Source organism: Ictidomys tridecemlineatus, chromosome 2, assembly GCF_052094955.1.
Source record: "Ictidomys tridecemlineatus isolate mIctTri1 chromosome 2, mIctTri1.hap1, whole genome shotgun sequence".
NCBI lineage: Eukaryota > Metazoa > Chordata > Mammalia > Rodentia > Sciuridae > Ictidomys > Ictidomys tridecemlineatus.
The window spans coordinates 225,048,944-225,069,133 of NC_135478.1; the positions used below are offsets into that span (position 1 = coordinate 225,048,944).

Here is a 20,190-nt window from a genome sequence, read left to right on the forward strand (position 1 = left end):
GCAGGTCAGGACATCACTCCAGGAAGCAGAGAGAGATTCCCTCACCACAGACAAAATATATACCCCAAAGGCAAATCCTCAGTCACCCACCTCCTTTAGCCTCACACCACCTACTTCAGTTACCAACTGGTTAAACCCTTCAGGGGATCAAGGCACTGATAATGTTAATGCTCTCATAACCCAATCATTTCACCTTAAACCTTCTTTCATTTTCTCACACATTAACTTTTGGGGGAACCTCATATCTAAATCATAATGGTGACCATAATACCTCACAAGAACCCCATTTAAGGAATAAATGTTGATTTTGGACTCATGAATTCAGAAGGTCAGTTCATGGTTATCTTACTCCAGTATTTTGGACCAAAGATGAGGCTGAGTATCATGGACAAAGAGTGTGGCAAAGGAAATCTACTCAGTTCATGGTAGTGTTAAACCATGATGCAAATAAAAGACCACTGACTCTATTTTTAAATCAAATAAAAGCAAGCTTGTAATGCTGGCCATACAGGAATGTCTCTCCCAAAACCTGTGGGCATACAAGACAGTACTCCAGCTCTCTAGGAGCTCAGCTTTATAGCACAGAAAGTTTCAAAAAGGGAGGCGTGTCTTGAGAAATTACAGACAACAGAATTTTGACAAGCATCAAACAAAGGCAGGTAGTAGGTTAATGGTCTAAATGGTTCAGTAATTAGGGAGTAAATTTAGATCTCAACATGAGAATTTTTGAGGCACCATTAGGATTTCAGAGAGGGTTGTTATCTGGCCAGGGAAAGCCAGAATTTATGAGGGGCCACTAAGGTTTCAGAGAGGGTTGATATCTGGTTAGAAAAATCCAGAAAAAGGTGAGATCAAGGCAGAGGCAGGCATTCCAAGTAAGTTTAAAACATTAAAATATGGCCAGGTCAAATTGAAATCCTAATATTTTGCAGATAACAGAAATGAATATTTTATAACTTGTGACAAGATGGCTCCTGATCTTAAGAGGGAATTAGGCTGGGTTTATCAGGAAGCAGGAAGAAGACAGTGATTGAGCCACTAGGAACTAAATTTAAACCCCAGTGATATCCCAGTGGCTACTTCCTCCAGGTATACCCCAGCTGCCTCCAATTACCACCCAGTGAGTGCAGCCAAATGGTTCATCCATCAGATGGATTCATGCACAGTTTAGTTCCTTTATAAGGGAAGGCCAAAATTCAGCCTGAGTAGGGGGCACCTGGATTTGAACCAGGGACCTCTTGATCTGCAGTCAAATGCTCTACCCCTGAGCTATACCCCCTGCTAATTTTATGGGGCTCATTATGTCTTTGAATCCTACAGCCACTACAGACAACCTGTGACGTGTGAGTCACTACCTCAGGATGGGAGCTCTTGGCAGCTGCCAGGCCTGGGTCACAGGAAACTCCTCACCCTGCTGCCTACAACAGACAGCCTCCCCTCCACAAAAGTGCTCAGCCTGTGTCTTCCCAGCTTTGGGACCCTGTGCAGGTAGCAGCATGGAGAAGCACTAGATGCTAGAGTGGCCCTCAGAGTCAAATACTGCGCCTTCATGGTGCGACCTACCAGAACACACTCCAGTGATACAGGTGTCTGCTCCTACACACCTCCTCACAATTGGGACTGACCCTCCTCCCAATGCTCAGTTCAGGGCACATTCTAAAAAATTAAAATCTACAACAAATGATAACCCTTCCAACTTATCCTCCAGTTAATATACACAGAGAATGATGCAGACGTGGAAGTAGATTTAGGAATCTGAATATTGAAGAACCAACACCAAGAGAGCCCAAGGAGCAGGACATGCTCTCAGCAGCTTGGCAGGAGCAGGGTGACACAGATGCCTGCAGCTTTGACTCTGAAGTCTGACAGCCTGGGTTTTAGTTTCAGGAGCAGGACACTTCTCCCTTGTTCCTCATCTGTAATCCTACAAAATGGGGATAATAACAAAGGAAACTATCAATAACATGAAGAGAGAGCCAACAAAATGGGAGGAAATCTTTACCACAGCCACATCAGATTGAGCACTAATCTCCAGGGTATATAAAGAATTCAAAATCTTAACACCAAAAACAACGAGGACAACAACAATAAACAAAAACAAATAATCCAATCAATAAATGTATAAGGATTTGAGTAGATACTTCACAGAAGAACATATACAATAAGTCAACAAATATATGAAAAAATGTTCAACATGTCTAGTAGTTAGAGAAATGCAAATCAAAACTACTCTAAGATTTCCTCTCACTCTAGAATAGCAGTTATCCAGAATACAAGCAACAGTAAGTGTTGGCGAGCATGTGGGGGAAAAGTTACACTATTTCAATGCTGGTGAGACTGCAAATTGGTACAACCACTCTGGAAAACAGGACAGAGATTCCTCAGAAAACTTGCAATGGAACCACCATTTGACCCAGCTATCCCACTCCCCAGTCTCTACCTAAAGGTCTTAAAATCAGCATATTACAGTGACAAAGCCACATCAATGTTATAGCAGCTCAATTCACAATAGCTAAACTGTGGAACCAACTTAGGTGCCTCTCAATAGATGAATGAACAAAGAAACTGTGGTATATACATACACTCAATGGAATATTACTTAGCATTAAAGGGTAATAAAATTATGGCATTTGCAAGTAAGTGGATAGAGTTTGAGTACATCATGCTATCAAGACCAAATGTTTTCTCTTATAGGTCCAATGCTGATCCATAATGGGGTGGGGCAAGGGAAGAACGGAGGAACTTTGTGTTGGGCAGAGAAGAGTGAGCATAGAGGAGGAGTGGTAGGGAAGGAAAAGATGATGGGATGAGAATTATTACCCTATGTACTTGTATGATTCCATGAATTGTTACTCTGCATCATATACAACAAGAGAAGTGAAAAGTTATGATCCATTTGAGTAAAAAAAAGAGTGTACACTTTGTTGGGTTGTTTAGACTACATGGTTTAATTCATATGAAAGACTGGCAGGTACTAAGTTTTTCATATTGTTTGCTGAACACATAGGCTCCCAAGGAACCAGCTCCATTCAAGTAAAGAGAAAGAATAAACAATGGAAATCAACCTGCAAGACCCCACATATAAAACTATTTGAATAAATCAGAGTATCTTTCATAAGAGAGAATTAGAAGCTAAACTGAGGAGCAAAGATTACCAAAATGAACAAATAGGTATTTTGAATGAATCAAATGAGATGTTCAAGAAATGAAAATGTAATTGACATGTTTCCTTTTTATTTATTTTAAGGAGGTATAGCATATTCACTAAAGTATGTGAGTTATCATGGAGAGGTTGATGGAGGTTGATGCATGCACACGTGTAACCACCTGAGTCAAGGCATAGTTAGTCTCTAGCACTCAGAGGCTCCTGTGGACTCCCTCCTTGTTATTGCCTCCTGCAAAGAACATCAGCTTGGATGTGTTGGCCTGCTGTGCAGCTGCATCTACATGGAATCAGACACGAGATACTCTGAGTCTGGCCCCCTTCACCCATCCTCACGTCAATAAGATCCATCCACATCCGTCCACTGTCGCAATCATTTGTTGTTTTCCATTCCTGCTCTGTGTTCCATGGCTGACTGCAGCATGATTTGTCTGTCTGTCCCACTGACGACAGACATTCCGTGTGTATCCAGGGTGGGCTCCTGAGGGCAATGCTGCTGGATGTTCCTGCATGTGCATGGACACTCTATGGGGTCTATATCTAGGAACAGAACTGCTCCATCCTAGGAATTCATGTTTTCAGTATTGACTAAGCCAGATGGGGGTCTAAGTGGTCACATCAGATTCCACTGTACCAGCAGCGTGAGTGTGGGTGCGGTCACACATCCTCACCAACACGTGGAATCCTCAGTGTCCACCATGGTAACCATCCTGCTGAGATGTAGGGCCATCTCACTGTGGTTTAATTTGTTTCCATGAATGCAGTGAGGTCCGAACACTGTTTCACACCGTGGTCTGATGCACACTCAGTTTGGGGACACGTCTCTGCTCACTTACCTACTGTGTTGTCTACACTCTTTATTTGCTCTGTGCAAGTTCTTCATATATTTCGTCCATGAACCCTTCTTCAGTAATACATGCAGACTCTCCCACCCCATGTGTTGCCTCTTAGCTCTTTAACTGGTGTCCATTTTGTGACACATGAGATCTGTACATATACACGGGACATGTATTGTGGTGATTTGATGCATTTGAACATTATTTGATGTTAAAATCAGTTAAACACTCGTCTCCTTAAGCATTTTTCATTTCTTTGTGGTGAAAGCATTCAAAACCTTTCTTCTCATTCTTTTGAAATATCCACCTCACTGTCATTCTCTGCCTTCACTCTACTGTGCATCCAGAACTTACTTTTCCAGTGGTGTCTAGTAATGACCTAGAGTTCGTTTTCATTCTGTCACTCTTATCCATCGTTTTCTGTGGCTGCTGTGCTTCTTGTGTCCACCTTCACGGGCCTGTCCTTATGTTTTCCTGACTCCCGGACTTGTTTTGCCTGTCACTCTGAGGTTCGAGACACACTGGGACCTGATTTTTGAGTGTGGAATGAGGCAGAGGCACCTCTCTTTGCTGATGGCCACCCCAGACTTCCACACCATCTGCTGGACAGCTGGCCTTTCCTCCCTGCTCTGCAGGTCATGGTGGCCATCAGCCAAGTCTGTGAGGGGCTCTCCCAAGGATCTGCTCTCACCTGTTGGGCTCTGCCTGTGCTTGCATCAACCACGGGAACCCTTGCTTCCTGGGCTCCAGTCAGTTTGGAGATCTGGCAGGGCAAATCCTCCAGCTCCTTCCTCTTGTCTGGCAATATGGGCTACTGCAATTCCATCCCATCTTCACACCCTGCATGTTGAATTTCTCTCTTGGTATTTTGATTAGATTGCTTTGACATTCTAGATAAAATGCGGGGAAATTGACATGTTTGTCATGTTGAGGTATTCAATCCCTAAACTGTCCATCTTTTCACTGTTTTTGTTCTTCCATTTCTGCTCACAATGCTCCATGGTTGTACAGATCATTTTCACATCTTTGATTTGATTTATTCCTAGGAATTTGATATTTTTATGTTTGTCAAATAGAACGTTTCATTTTCTAAAATTTGTGGCCATTACATTGAAATGCAATTACTTTCAACTTTGAATCCAGCCATATTGCTAGACCAGCTAATAAATCTAAAATGTGCTTAGAGACCCTTTTGTGCTCCCATGATCAATTGCATCATTTGCAAATTAAGGAGGTTTCATTCTCCTTATAACTGCACATTTTACTTTATGGTTTTTGAGCCCTAACTGATTAAGAAGCTCATTAAGCTCATTAAGAAGAGCAGTGGTGATAATAAACATTTTTGTCTGGTTCCCAGTTTTCAGGAAAAGCTTTCAACATCCCACCAATGGATAGTATTTCATTTCATGTTTTTGGTAGATTCCTGGTCACATGTTATAGAGTTGGGGTGCTTTCCCTAGTTGGCTAAAAACTTTCTAAAACTCATAAATGTGTACTGAACCTGATGAATGTTTATTCTTCGTGTCTTTTAACAAGCAGAGGATTTTTCTCTTTTAATCTGGGGTCTCGGTTTGGATTTCTCTAGAAGAAAATTTGGTGCCAAGTAGTGTATTTGGGGGATAAACCCAGGAATCCCCAATAGAGTGGGTATGTCAGTCAGAGAAAGGAAGGAAGGAAAAATAGCTGGATACAGGAAAGTTGGTATCACAGGCAACTGGAGCATTGTGCCACTTGGAATCTCTGAAAGTGTGTGCCCTGCCTCAGATCAACTTCCCCAAAGGACAAGGATGAGGGATTTATCCACCCACTCCAGCAATAGTGGCTGAGGGCTGCTCCTGGGGATAGGGTTCTACTTCCCTGGGACTCTTGGGTTTTGCCTGTTCTGGCAGCCTTAACAAGCTGTTAGAGTAAGTCAAGGTGGGGACAGTTGGCACTTGGGCCTGTCGGCACAGAGATGACGAAAGCTGATCCATAGAGGGACAAAGCATTTGCTATAAATAGTATGTTCCAAATTGCATTAACAGAGCTTTCTAATGATAAGCCAATCTTGCATTTGTGGATTAAAATTAATCTGGTTATTACATGTCATTTTTATGTAATAAATTTTATTTATTAAAACATTTATAAATTTTAAAAAAGTATTTCGTTTTAGTTGTAGTTGGACACAATACCTTTATTTTATATTTATGTGGTGTTGAGAATCGAACCCAGTACCCTGCACGTGCTAGGCGAGCACTCTGCTGCTGAGCCACAAGCCCAGACAATATAAATTGTTTTTAATATCATAGTTAATATGCAAGGTTGGTCTGTTGTTTTCTGTTCTTACACAATCTTTGGTATTTTTCATAGCATGTTTAACTAGCTATATAAAAGCTGTTGGGAAGGTACCATTTTATTTAGTTTTATTTTCAGAAGTGTTTGCCTAAGACTTGCATCATTTCTTTCTGAAATGTTCAAAGAAATGTTGAAACTACATGTGTGGAGGATTTTTAAAAAATTTTTTAATGACAAAAAATTTTCAAGAACTTAAATTTTTCAAGAGTTATAGGATTATTTATGATTTCTATTTCTTCTTTAATAATTTTGATAAAACTATGCCAGAGGATGAAGACAAAGATCAAAGAGGTGAGGAAAAACGTCTTGGGGGAACCTGGGTACTGCTCAAAATCTCAGCTTTCAAGATGCAGGTTAAAAATTCTTTTCTCTGGGCCTCCTACAATCCCCAGTCAACCTCTAATGTGCCTCCAGTGTTCCAATTGCTCTACTTATATTTACATTATAAATGTAAATAGGACTTATTAAGGATCAGTTGTGAACAATGTATTATGAGATCTATAATCTCATGGATCTCCCTATATTTCAAGAAAACATGTTCTTGGGCTTGACTCATTTGGACACACTCTAGCAAATCTGGCAGGAGATACCTACCATGTCCTGCTCTTACAGGGATGTGGAAGGGATCACATAACAGTAGAAGCTTTCTGGGCATATTTTTGGCATATTATTGATAGTTGGGAGAGTGTGAAGATTTGCCATCAACTGCTCAGGAAGTGCATGTACTAGGACCTGGATCAGATCAAGTATTGTATTTTCTATTCAGCCAGATCAGTCTTCCTAAACTAACCAAAGTGGATTAGTGAGAAGGGAGAGAGAATTAGGACCATCAATCAAAGGATTTCTCTCTCCTCATGCATATTGTATTTTTCCAAAAAATGTTCTACGCCAACTTTTATTAGGTTTTATTGGCAAAATTGGCTCATAACCTCTTTATAATATTTTTAATTCTATAGAGAATATAATTGTGTAAACTTTTACTTTTTTGATGTTGGCTATCAGTGTTTTCTTTTATACTTAATGTTGTCTGAATTATCATTTTTGTTATTTATTTCAAAGAATAACTTCAGCTTTATGGATCCTATTCATTTTCTACTGCATTAATTGATGATTTCATTAATTAATCTCTTCTACCAGCTTCCTTATTCTTTTTTGAATTTATTTTTACTGTTGTATTTAAATGGTTTTGCACATCAATGTTTAATTATTCTTCAATTTTCCATTTACATTATTGTAGGTGGATTAAGGATATTTGTTGCCCTCCAGGTACAGCTATTGCTGCAACTGCCAAGTTTCAACATCTAGTATGTTTGTCATAATCATTAGTATAATATTTTCTAATACCTATTACAAATTTTTTCTTGACACATAGTTTGTTTAAAAGTAAAACTTTTTGTTTCTGAATACACTAGAGAATTTCTAAATCTTGTAGGATTTTCTAGTTTTTGATATTATTTATTTCTAGTTAAATTTTATTTTGGTCAGAAAACATAACCTTTGTATTTTTAATATCTTTGAATTCTTAAACTTTGAATGATGAAAGGATCACAGAAGAAACCAGAGGAAAATTAAAAATATTTAGAAGGAAGTGAGAATAGTGATATCAAAATATTTGGGACAGTCTGAAGGCAGTTCTAAGAGGAAAATCCATGGCATTGTGCTTATATATTAAAAGAATAGAATGGTACCAAATAACTAATCTAACATAACATCTCAAGGCCTTAGAAAAATAAGAACAAACCCACACCAAAAACCAGTAGGAGCCAAGAATAGTTGAAATCAGAGGCTAAATCAGTGAAATTCAGTGAACACTGACTGTAACTGAGTAACCCTCCTGACATCTGCAGCCTCCTTCAGGTTTCACCTCCTGATGGTGCTTGTCCTTATTAGCAGTCTTGCCCCCGTCCCCCAACCTAAACCTGAGAATTAGGGACCTGGGAATGCAGAAACACATCTCATCACACAGTGGCCAGCTTTGGGCCAAACCAAGTGCCATTTGTCCTTGACTGAGAACAAGGGATGAAGGTGGAATGTGCAGGAGGAAGAGAAGCAGAGCCACAGGGAGGTGGGAAGGGGGCTCCAGGTGGCTTCTGAGACCTACTGTGTGTGCACTCTACCAATGAGAATGGGGACTCCAAGTCAAGGTGGCCTTGGGGGTCTTGGGTGATGATAGGAAGGTAGTAGGGTTGAGAACATAGACCCTACACATAAAAGGGATGTCATTGCAGCCCCATGTTATGCAGCTTTGAAAAGCAGGATTGAAAGCCTTGGATGATGATAGGAGGGTAGTAGGGTTGAGAACAGAGGCCCTATACATAAAAGGCATGTCATTGCGGCCCCATGTTATGCAGCTTTGAAAAGCAGGATCGAAAGTGGTTTCTATCAACCCCAATGGAGATCTCCCAATGTCACTCAGAGCCCACCTAAGAGGTACTGGTTATGGTAGCTACCAAAATAGTACATAAATAAGGGGGCACCTGGATTTGAACCAGGGACCTCTTGATCTGCAGTCAAATGCTCTACCCCTGAGCTATACCCCCTGCTGCTATGGATGTGAAATAAGCACCTGAAACCTGGATGGCCACACCCTAGATTCTCCACCTGGAGAGGTGCACTGCTAGTGTCTGCCTTCATGAGCTTCCTTCCTGCTAGGCCACGCCCTGACTAGGCAGGTATAACCAGCATGTTCCTCCTCCCTAAAACCTGGCTGAGCATAGGGCATAAAAATGATGGATGTCTGCATCAGGAACCTCCTTCTCACTGCCAGAAGAGGCAGACCATAGAGCTGGCTGCTCAGCAGATCCTCTAGAGGTGAGGGTGGGGCCTGGGATGGACAGGAGCAAACATTCTTGATTCCTTCCTGACAACCCCTAACCCAACCCTCTGAGAAGGGGATGGAGGGATGACGTGTGCCTCTAGCAGATCCATGTGGGATTCTGACTCTCTGACAGTTTGGAGGTACCCATTTAATCTGCACCTATGTTAATTCGCTCTTCATCACTGTGATCAAAATACCTCACAAGAATACCTTATAGGAAGATAAGGCTCCCAGTTTCAGAGGTGCAATCTGTGATCATAAGACTGAAGTGTTCTGGGTCTTAGTGGAGTCAGAACATCATGGGAGAAGTTGGTGGTGCAGGAACGATGCTGGCGTGTGGCTGCCAGAAAGCAGAGACTGCAAGTGAGGCACCAGGGACAAAGTACAAACCCCAAGGGCACGTCCCAAATCACCACATCCTTTGCTACTCCACAATGCCTAGAGTTACTAGTCAGTTCATTCAAATAATTAATCCATCAAATGGATTAATCCACTGATTGGGTTACACCACTCAGAATCAAATAATTTAATTTCTGGACATTTTCTGGAGATTTTGGGGGACACCTGAAACCAAACCCTATTAGCGATCTAAGATACTGTAAAAGTGAAAAACATTAATTAATCATCCCTCCCCCAAGAAAATAATCTGATTAGAGACAGAGTCACAGTGGAACCCATATTGATGATGAAGGCTTCTGTTCACCAAACACTCTGAGCAGAGGATGAACTGCATCTCTGCTCTCCTCTTCCTCCCCTCTCTCTCTATTTTTCCAGTCCTTTAAGGTTCACAGAGAAGGAGCCTGAAGAGAGGATCCAGCCCACTGAAAGGTGAAGAAATGGGAGTCCAAAGATCCAAAGTCCCTAGAGCATGATCAGGACAGCAGCTGCAAACCTGTGTTCCCTATAACAGAGGGGTCAGCAGGTGACAGCATCTTGAACCAGCGATGCCTACTATCAGGCATTTGCTTTGCCCTGAGTTATCCCCTTGTCCCTATCCAGACCTCCCTGGTTAACACTGGGTCACAGGATCTCATATCTCTTTTTTCTAGTGAACTAGAGGGAGGTGACTGACCTCAAACAGACAGACCTCATTCTCACCCTGAGCTGGCCCTGTCCTTCCCCAGAGACCTGTCCCAGCATTTCTAGAAGTCTTCCTGCCTAGCACCCTGCAGCTTCCTCCTCCTCCTCCTCAGCACCTTTGGGGGGGAAACAGTTTGCAGAATCTCTGTTCAGACCTGGAACCTTGCTGTTTCCTTCTCTCCTGAGTTTTTCTTCACTATTTCCCTCCATTAGGACTCCCCACTTCCTCACACCACCCTGCATGTTGCTGCCCTTAAGGGTTCATCTTGTATCTCCACTCTCTGCTCTCTTCTCCTGCATGTTGCAGTCCTAGATGGAAGGGAGACATCTTTCCAGAGAGGTCAGGATCCCAGATTGGCCCCACACCACCAGCTCAGCAGCTGAACAGGCACTACTAGGCATGGCATGTGACTACCCAGTACCCAAAGTTCAGGGTCCATCTCTAATGCAAGATCTGAAAAAATTCTTAGAAAAGGGCCAGATATGGGAATAAGCAAGCAACTGGGCCAAGAGACTCATGTGCCACAGTCTGCCTTCTGGATCAGAGTAACATGCAAACTATACACACCTCTACCCAAGGCCCACGGCCTCATCCAATCAATCTGAGTTTTCCAAATATGCTCAAGAGCATACTGTTTCCCAAAGCCACAGTCTGTCTTTCCTACCATATATTTGATTTGTGCAATTTAATTGTACATAATGGTAGCATTGGATGTTAAATATTCATACATGCACAAAATATAACAATATAATTTGACCAATATCATTCTCCAGTATTTCCCCATTCCATCCTCCTCTTCCTCCCCTGGTAGCTTTTCAGTACTCTACTGATATCCCTTCAATTTTCTTGACATCCCCCCCAACTTTCTTTTCCTTTTCCCTCTGTATATATCACATATGAGAGAAAATACATAATTTGTGATGCAGAGTTTGGTGCATTTTGATTAACAAATGAGGCTTGACCATTTGTAAGCTCTGAGGTTTGTTTTTGATTTCTTCTCTATGTAGTATTTTATCAAATATTTTCCATAGTGCCAACTTAGTGGTTATGAATTCTTATAGTTTCTGCTTATCTTGGAATGTTTTAATTTCCTCTTGATTCTAAAGGATAGCTTTGTTGGCTCTCGCAATCTTGGTGGACAGTTATTTTCTTTCAGTGTTTGCAACACATCATTCCAAGCCCTCCTGGGTTTTATAGTTGGTACCAAGAAATCAGAAATAATTCTGATGGCCTATCTTTAAGTGTAACCTGACATTTTTCTCTTGAGCATTTTAAAATTTAGGTATTTTTATTATCATTTGTCATGCAGAGATTAATTTCTGATCTTGTCGATTTGAGGTTCTCAATGCCTCCTGTACCTGAGAATCCATATCAATCTCATGTATTCGTTATGGCTATTTACTTCCTTTGTTTAATATGGTGTGAATATCAAGACTGGCCACTTTGTCTTCCAGCTCTGAGATTCTACTCTATTACAGAGACTTCCAAATAAAAACTTTATTAGATTTGTTGTCTTTCATTTCCAAGATCTGTTTGGTTTTTCAAAACCAAACTGTAATGAATTTCTAATTCATTCAGTGGAATTTTTGTGTTCTCTTGGAATTCATTTACCATTTTTGACATTCTTTTGAATTTTGTATCTCATATTTCAACCACTTCAGTATCCTTGGAATCAGTTGTTGGTGAATTATGAACATTTGGAGGCAACATGATACCTTTTTACCTTTTAAAAAATTTATTTGTAACTCTACTTTGTGTACAACTAGAGAAAATCAAAATTGTGATCTATATGTATACTATGAATGAAATGCATTCTGCTGTCATGTGTAACCTTTTTACTTTTTTAATTTCATATTTCATGTTTCTGTGTTAGGTGTCATGCATATGTTGAGATGGATTTCTCTTCCTCCGTTATGTGTGGGGTTTTTTTTATGGCCAACTTTTTCTTGCCCTAGTATTGTAGGATATCAGGCTGATGTGAATTTTTCAATGTATTTCAATGTGGGTTTGTAGTATAGTTTCCTTGCTAGTTCTTTGGTGATGATTATGTACTTTGATAGAATGCATATGTGTCAGAGCTTGAGGATTACACTTAGTCTGTACATCTCCAAAGGATGATGTTGTTCTTATAGATATGACAATTTGTGTTTTATAAAGCAGTACCTGATACCATGTCTTCCGCCTTAGAGCAGGCACTTGTTCCAAATGTCCAGTCCTGGACTTTGACCATGTTGGAGCCCAACAAACACAAAATTTCTCGCCAATGCTCTACTGTTTTTACCTATCATTAGTTCTTCTCAAGCTTCCATCCCAACTCAGATGGCAATTCTACATCCAAGCAACATGACACCAGGATGGCACCACCCACTCTCAGGTGATGGGTCAAGGTGATTGCCCTTCCACTGGCTGCCATCAGGCAGTCACCTTTAACATTACTGGATTCAACCAAGCCACTTCTGATATTTCTTTGAGTCCCTATGACAGGACTAATGGCTAATACCAAGGATCTCCTCCACTCAGGAATGGTTTGATGTCATTGACAAGTTATGGCTTCAAGGAACCTTTATGGACATTGCCCCTTCCAAGATAACTGTCTGTAGCCACTGGATGTTATCTCTAGCTACCCTGGTATTCCCAAGCCTGTCCCCCAAACATTCCCCCGCTCTCCCAGGCAGGCCCCACACCGACCCCTTCTCAGCAGGAAGTAGTCAGATGGAATTGCACCGTCCCTGTGACACTTAGAAAAACAAAAAGGGAGGAATGTTAGTTGCAGAGCTGGCTGAACAAATGTTAGCTGCAGGGTGGACTGAATGCTCGACTCTCACCCATCTGGCTCCTTATCGCTTATTTGCCTCAAATGTGAACACTCAACCCCACTCAAGCTGAACACTCAACCCTCAGTTGTTGGTGCAACGGAAACCCATATCTAGCCCTTGCCCAGTCTGATTGAAGGAAGAAGATGACACCCTTAGCAACTACTGTATGATACAATTATTGTAGGCCAACACGGCAGGCTGGAGACCCAAAGACCTTATTAGATTTTGGCTATAAAAACTCTCCCTCTCCCCTCTCTCTTTCTTTCTGCTGAGGGCCATTACCAAGTAGGAATGACGCATCGAAATTTCCTTGCCAAGCGTACCCCATGCTGCTTAGAGGACATTCGATGAGACATTGCATGCATGCTTTAATAAGGTGACCTTGCTCAAGGACCAAGGCGGATCTGGGTTTAGAGCTGATCAGGTTTGAGGAAGTAACCGGCTCCTTGAGTTTAAGGCGTTGCCAGTTTAAGATAATGGGTTTTAGGGAAGTTAGAGGTTGAAGATTATTGCTGGGATTAGGGTGTTCCTGTTGCTTGTTCCCGTTGAGTTCTCGTGAGATAAAAATGGGATTTGGAGAGAGCCTCGTGGAGTAGGTGAATTGTGCGGGAGACGGCAGAACGCGTTTGCCCCTGGACCTGTGTGGAGGCGGTGTGAGAGCTGGAATAAAGAATTGCTGTTTGAACCTACAAAGCTGTGAGTGCCTCGTGATTCTGGTGCCAAGCCGAGACATTGGCCTTTGGCACTTTCTTCTCTCTTTCCTCTCTCTCTCTCTCTCTCTCTCTCTCTCTCTCTCTCTCTCTCTTTCTCATTTTGTTCTCTTTCACTCTCTCTCCCTCTTTTTCTCTCTTTCTTCTCTCTTTCCCTGGTCTCTCTCACTTTCTCTCTTTCTCACTGCCTTCTATGTTAATCAGACACTGCTGCAAGAAAGATTTCTTGGTCACTCCGAGTGTCGTGGTCATTTTCCTTTCAATGCCAACTTTACAGAGCAACTAAGGAAGACCTTCAGAAAAACACACAGATCACTGACCACAGAAGTCCTCCTTCTGCCAGGTAATGATGGCATCAGAGACAACGGACACAAGATTTAGAAGGGTAGTGCTGAGGGTGAATGGCAGGGATAACATTGACCAGAGAAAAGACAAGTGTAGGCTTGCCAATAAAAAATATATAAATATATCAGTAGGTGACACCTGCAATTGCACAGGGACCTCTTGTGCAGTCAAATGCTCTATCCCTGAGCTGTGACCATTGACTGACTGGGTTCCCCTTAGTATGTGCCACCTGTTCCCACGCCCAAGGACACCATGGTGCACTGTGAGTGCTATTCCTTCCTCCCTGATAGAAACTGCACATGCACCACAGCCTGACAAGAGACTCTTCTTCAGGCCAGGAGGTCACCGTCCAGTCCTCAGAGGACTCTTACTTGTCTTCAGGCTCTTTCCTACCCAGTCTGATTGTATGCACATTCTCAATTCCCTCAGTAAATGGAATTCTTCCCTCTATTTTCACTCAGAAGTTGAGAAATATGAGAGGGAGGGAGGCTGGGTCCTGGCCACTTCTACAACAAGTATGTAAACAAATTTATCCAATGAGACAAATCTAGATTATTTTTTCTTTCTTTTGTGGTCCTAGGGATTGAACCCAGGCCTTGTGCTTGCATACTGGGAAAAGGGGCTATGTCATATTTTATTATCTGATGTTACATCTGGAACACCCTTCTAGATACCAATTTCAGTATTTTCCTGCATATTACCAGTGATAATACATAAATAACCACTTCAAAACTCAGTGGTGCCAACAATAACCACCCATGATTAGGGAAGGTTCCATGATTAGGTCCTGATTCTATTACCTGGGACTGACTCCAGTTCAGACCTTCTGCATAAGAACTTGCCTGGCTCCACCTTCAGAGAATCCCACCCCCCTTTCCATTATTCTCCTTTGTAGTTTATGATGAAGTCAATGGAAAATATATGCCTTGGTGAATGAGCAGTTATCTCAGTTTGCTTCCCATATGTGGAATATTAGAGGCCAAGAGATCTTTTTACTTAACACACAGTCTCAGTGTCTTTTAGTAAAGGTTGCTAATGCTTTGTCTATACAGCTCGCAAAAAAAAAAAAAACACTCATGAGTGTATTTTGATATTAGGCATACATGAAGTATAAATTATTCTAATAGCATTCCCTTCTTGTGATTGTACATGATGAGGATTCTTATATGAAAAATTCTGGTGGATTCTTATATGAACATAGGAAAGTTATGTTCGATTCATTCTACTGTCTTTCCTATTTCTATCACCTCTCCCTTCCCTCCATTCCCCTTTGTCTAACCCACTAAACTTCTATTCTCCCTGCCTTGCTGTGTGTTAGCATGTGCATATCAGAGAGAACATTTGACCTGTGGTTTCTTGGGATTGGCTTATTTCACTTAACATGATATCTCCAGATCCATCCACTTACCAGCAAAAGTCATAAAGTCATTCTTTCCTAAGGCTGAGTAATATTCCATTGTGTATATATACCATGTTTTCTTTAGCCATTCATCTGTTGAGGGGCACCTAGGTTGGTTGCATAGCTTAGTGAATGTGAATTGAGCTAGAATAATCATTCATGTGAATTACTATAAACAGTCACTGTAGTATGCTGATTTTAAGTCCTGTGGGTAGAAACCAGAGATGGGAATAGCTGGGTCAAGTGGTGATCTCATTCCACATTTTCTGAGGAGTCTCCATACTGCTTTCTAGAGGGGTTGCATTAATTTGCAAACCCACCAGCAATGTATTAGTATACCTATTTCCCACATCCTCATCAACTGAATTTTTTTATTGTCATTTGTATTCTTAATAATTCCCATTTTGACTCGAGTGAGATGAAATCTCAGTGTAGTGTTAATTTGCATTTCTCTAATTGCTAAAAATGTTAAACACTTTTTCATTTATTTTTCACCATTTGTATTTTTTGTTCTGTGAATTGCCTGTTCAGTTCCTTTGCCCATTTATTGATTGGTTTAATGGATTATTTGGTGTTAAGTTTCTTGAGTTTTTTATATATCCTGGAGATTAATGCTCTGCCTGAGGTGTAGATGGCAAAGATTTTCCCCATCCTGTATCTCTCTCTCTTCAAGTTCTTGATTGTTTGCTTTCCTATGAAGAAGCTTTTTAGTTTGATACCATCCCATTTATTAATTTGTGATTTTACTTCTTGTGCTTTAGGACTCTTGTTTAGGAAGTTGGTTCCTAAGCTGACATGATGGAGAGTTGGGTCTACTTATTCTTCTAGTAGGTACATGTTCTCTGTTCTAATGCCTAGGTCCTTGATCCACTTTGAGTTAAGTTTTGTGCAGGGTGATAGAGGGGGGTTTCATTTCATTCTGCTACATATGGATTTCCAGTTTTCCCAGCACCATTTGTTGAAGAGGCTATCTTTTCTCCAATGTAGGTTTATGGCTCTTTTGTCTAGTATAAGCGAACTGTAATCATGTGGTTTGTCTCTGTGTCTTCTATTCTATACCATTGGTCTTCATGTCTGTTTTGGTGCCAAAACCATGCCATTTTTGTTACTACAGCTCTGTAGTATAATTTCAGGTACCTTTCAGGCAGTATGAAATGTCCTTCTTATTCACGTTGGCTTGAAGACCACTTTGTCTGATAGGAGGATAGAAACCCCTACTTGTTTGTAAGATCCAGATGAATGATATGTGTTTTCCCATCCTTCTACCTTCAGTGTGTGGATGCCTTTGCCTTTGAGATGAGTCTCTGGTAGGCAGCATATTGTTGGCTCTTGTTCTGTAATCTCATCTGCAAATCTATGTCTTTAGATCGATGAGTTTAGGCCATTTTCATTTAGTGCTATTATTGAGAAATGATTTTTATTTCCATAATTTCTGATTTTTAATTTGAACTGAGTTCTCCTGTGATTGACTCTTCTTCTATGGCATTTTCCTCTCTTTTCTGGTTTTCACTTTTATTTCTGATTTCTTCTTTATGAGATATTTTATTGAGTATGTTTTGTAGTGCATTCTTCCTAGCTGTGAATTCTTTTAACTTCTCTTTGTCATGGAAGGTTTTAATTTCATTGTCAGTTTTGAAGCTTAATTTTGCTGGGTATAGTATTCTTGGTTGGAATCCATTTTCTTTTTTTTTTAAAAGAGAGAGTGAGAGATGAGAGAGAGAGAGAGAGAGAGAGAGAGAGAGAGAGAGAGAGAGAGAATTTTTAATATTTATTTTTTAGTTCTCGGCGGACACAACATCTTTGTTGGTATGTGGTGCTGAGGATCGAACCCGGGCCACATGCATGCCAGGCGAGCGCGCTACCGCTTGAGCCACATCCCCAACCCCTGGAATCCATTTTCTTAAGAGCTTGGTATATACTATTCCAAGACCTCCTAGCTTTGAGGTCTGGGTTGAGTAATCTGCTGAGATCCAGTTTGTTTTCCCTCTAAACGTGACCTGTCAGGTTTTTTGGACAGCCTTTAAATTTCTCTCCTTATTCTATATGTTAGGCATTTTCATAATAATGTGGCTTGGTGTGGGTCTTTGTAATTTTGTGCATTTGGGGTCCTGTATTTGATTTTCCATTTCATTCTTTAGGTTTGGAAAACTTTCTGATATTATTTCATTGAAAACACTGTATATTACTTTGGTTTGTATCTCCTGTCCCTGCCCTTAAGAACTCTCAGCTGGCCATTGTGTCTCTCCAAACCTGTCCTGTGAGCCATCAGGCTCATGGGGAAGGGGAGCAGGTTGGTTTTTGATGACCTCTATTGCCCTGTGTAAACCCTTGATTTTCACCTGGTCACTTAGGCACGCTCTGTGTCATGCAGTGTGCATTTGCCAGGCCTGTATTTTGAGCCCATATGTGGTTTGTCAGGAGTTGGATCCCCTGGCTGCCAGCCCCATGCCAGGACTACAGAATGGTTCCTTTGTCCTCCTAAAGCATAAAGGGAGAAATGCTGCTTTTTTCCTGCACAAGGATATTGTGCAGCACACTGCTTTGTTTAGCATGGTACTGTCTTCAATCTAGGATCTAGGATAGACATGCCACAAATCTCCTAAAAATGTGTGTTCCTTTAATTTCCTTATTCCTCCACTTTGCCTGTGGGTGGACTGTTGTGATTGGCACTGCTGGCAGTGGTTGGGAGCAATGAGGCTGGGATTTCTTATTTGTTTATTTTGTAATATACAACCTCCTGAGTCCCTGATCTGCTTTTAATGTCTAGTATTAATTCCCAGTACAGTCCCTTTTTATTCAAACCACCGTGTTGAGAATATGCCTATCTGCTTTCTTGCTTTCATACAATGGTGCAGCCAGGAAAGCAACCTCATCTCTTCCACCATCTTGAAACCTCCCTCATGGTGACATAACCATTCATGCATGTAATATATATGATTATTTCAAAAAGTGATGGGCACTTTGTACAAGGATGGTGGGATGTGTTGTAATTGATATGTCTTTTCTGGAAGGTTACTTGCAAGCAGAGACTTTAAAGTGTGCATTTGTTTTATCTTGTGCAAGTGTGCAAAGCTGTATGCACATGGTGAGCCATTGCAGTAGTTGTTTCTAAGAATGAGAGAATGAACCAATAATACCTACTCAGTGTGGGTGCTCTTAACTCCACATGCACTAACTATCTGCATCAATAGTATTTCTGTGGGCTATTAAGATGCCTGGAATGGGGTGACCAAGGGCAATTTTTAGCCTTTTCCACTCTCTAAGAAACTTTCATTCTCAAATCTAATTAGGGGACACATTTTAGCTATGTTATCTCTCATGGGCCCATAAAGATATGCAAATAAAATGGTTGTCGATGATAATCCTCCAACAAATATGCCTATCTGCTTTTGGGTTATTTTTGAATGGAAGGGATTGTCATCTAACCATTTTGTAGGAGGCAGGGGTGTGGACACGTCACACACAGTATACTTCACTTTTCCCATCTAGATTTAGTTTTCAAGGATATTCTGACATCTCAGTTCCATCAGTTTTTGAAATATTTTGATTTTCAGTTTGAACTAACATGTTGAGCCAACAATAAAACTAATTTCTGCTTCTCCAGGTAGAACACTGAACCAGAATCAAAACAATAAGAAACTCTGTGGAGTTTAAAATTACTTTCTTCTCTCCTTGGTCCACGGCTGTCATGAATTCATTTCTATATACATTCCTCTGATTTTCTGCTATGAATAAGCATAGTCTGGTAATTATTTTGGCATTGAAACCTCCACCTGCATGGTGTGACTCTGGAGTTGGCATGCTGGAATTTTCTCAAGTTCTTGATTAAAAGATAGAGACAGTAGGGCTGAAATAAGAGGAGAAGCAAAGGAGGAATAGGATCAGGTCATCGGGAGAGCAGGAGGGCCTCCAGCTGTCAGGGAGGGTTGGAGCTCTTCTGATTAGGAAACCTGCAGGTTCGACAAATCCTATGAATTCCCATGACAATTCTTGGGATCTCACTTTCCAGATCAGATCGCTAAGTTGTCACACCAGGGAAGTTGTGAATTAAATTTACATCATAATTTAGCAGTCTTGCAGAATCAAATACTGCCTGGGGTTTTCTGGAAATTCTTATGGCTACTAGAAATAAGCAATTTGGGTTCTTTTTTTTTCCTTTCCCCACAAATGTCAACTCTATGCCTCTTTAGTAAACAGTTTTTTTCTATTATTTTTCATTAGTGAATTAAAGTTGTACATAAGTTGTTTTCATTTTGAGAAAATCAAACATGTATGAAACTTGGTTACAATTTCATCTCCCCTTCTTACCCACTCTTATACTCCTGTCTCCACTCTATTGATCTTTTTTTCACTCACTAATTTTTCATTGATGCTTTCTACATACATAAAGGCAAAATTCTCTGTGGTACCATTTATATATACATATAACATGATTTTGTTAATTCATTCCCTATATCCTCCTGTTTCCCATCCATTCTCTCTCCCTCTGTTTCCTTCATCTACTCCACTGATCTTCCCTTTATCCTTATAATATTTGATACTTACACACCTTCTTTCCACATAGGAAAGGAAACATTCCTTGATTTTTCTGAGTCTGGCTTATTTTACTTAACATGATGTTCTGTATTTCAGTCCATTTACCAGCAATTTTAATTGAATTCTTCATTGTGTTTGTTGAGGGCAAAAGG

At 40.8% G+C, this 20,190-nt stretch overlaps 2 non-coding genes across 2 annotated transcripts; both read right to left on the bottom strand.

Annotated features, from left to right (window-relative positions):
- Positions 1-1,207: 1,207 nt before the first annotated feature.
- On the bottom strand, positions 1,208-1,279 carry Trnac-gca (transfer RNA cysteine (anticodon GCA)). Its single transcript has one exon. It is a non-coding gene; the product is annotated as a tRNA-Cys (tRNA).
- Positions 1,280-8,801: 7,522 nt separating this feature from the next.
- On the bottom strand, positions 8,802-8,873 carry Trnac-gca (transfer RNA cysteine (anticodon GCA)). The gene has a single exon. It is a non-coding gene; the product is annotated as a tRNA-Cys (tRNA).
- Between the last annotated feature and the right edge of the window lie 11,317 nt (positions 8,874-20,190).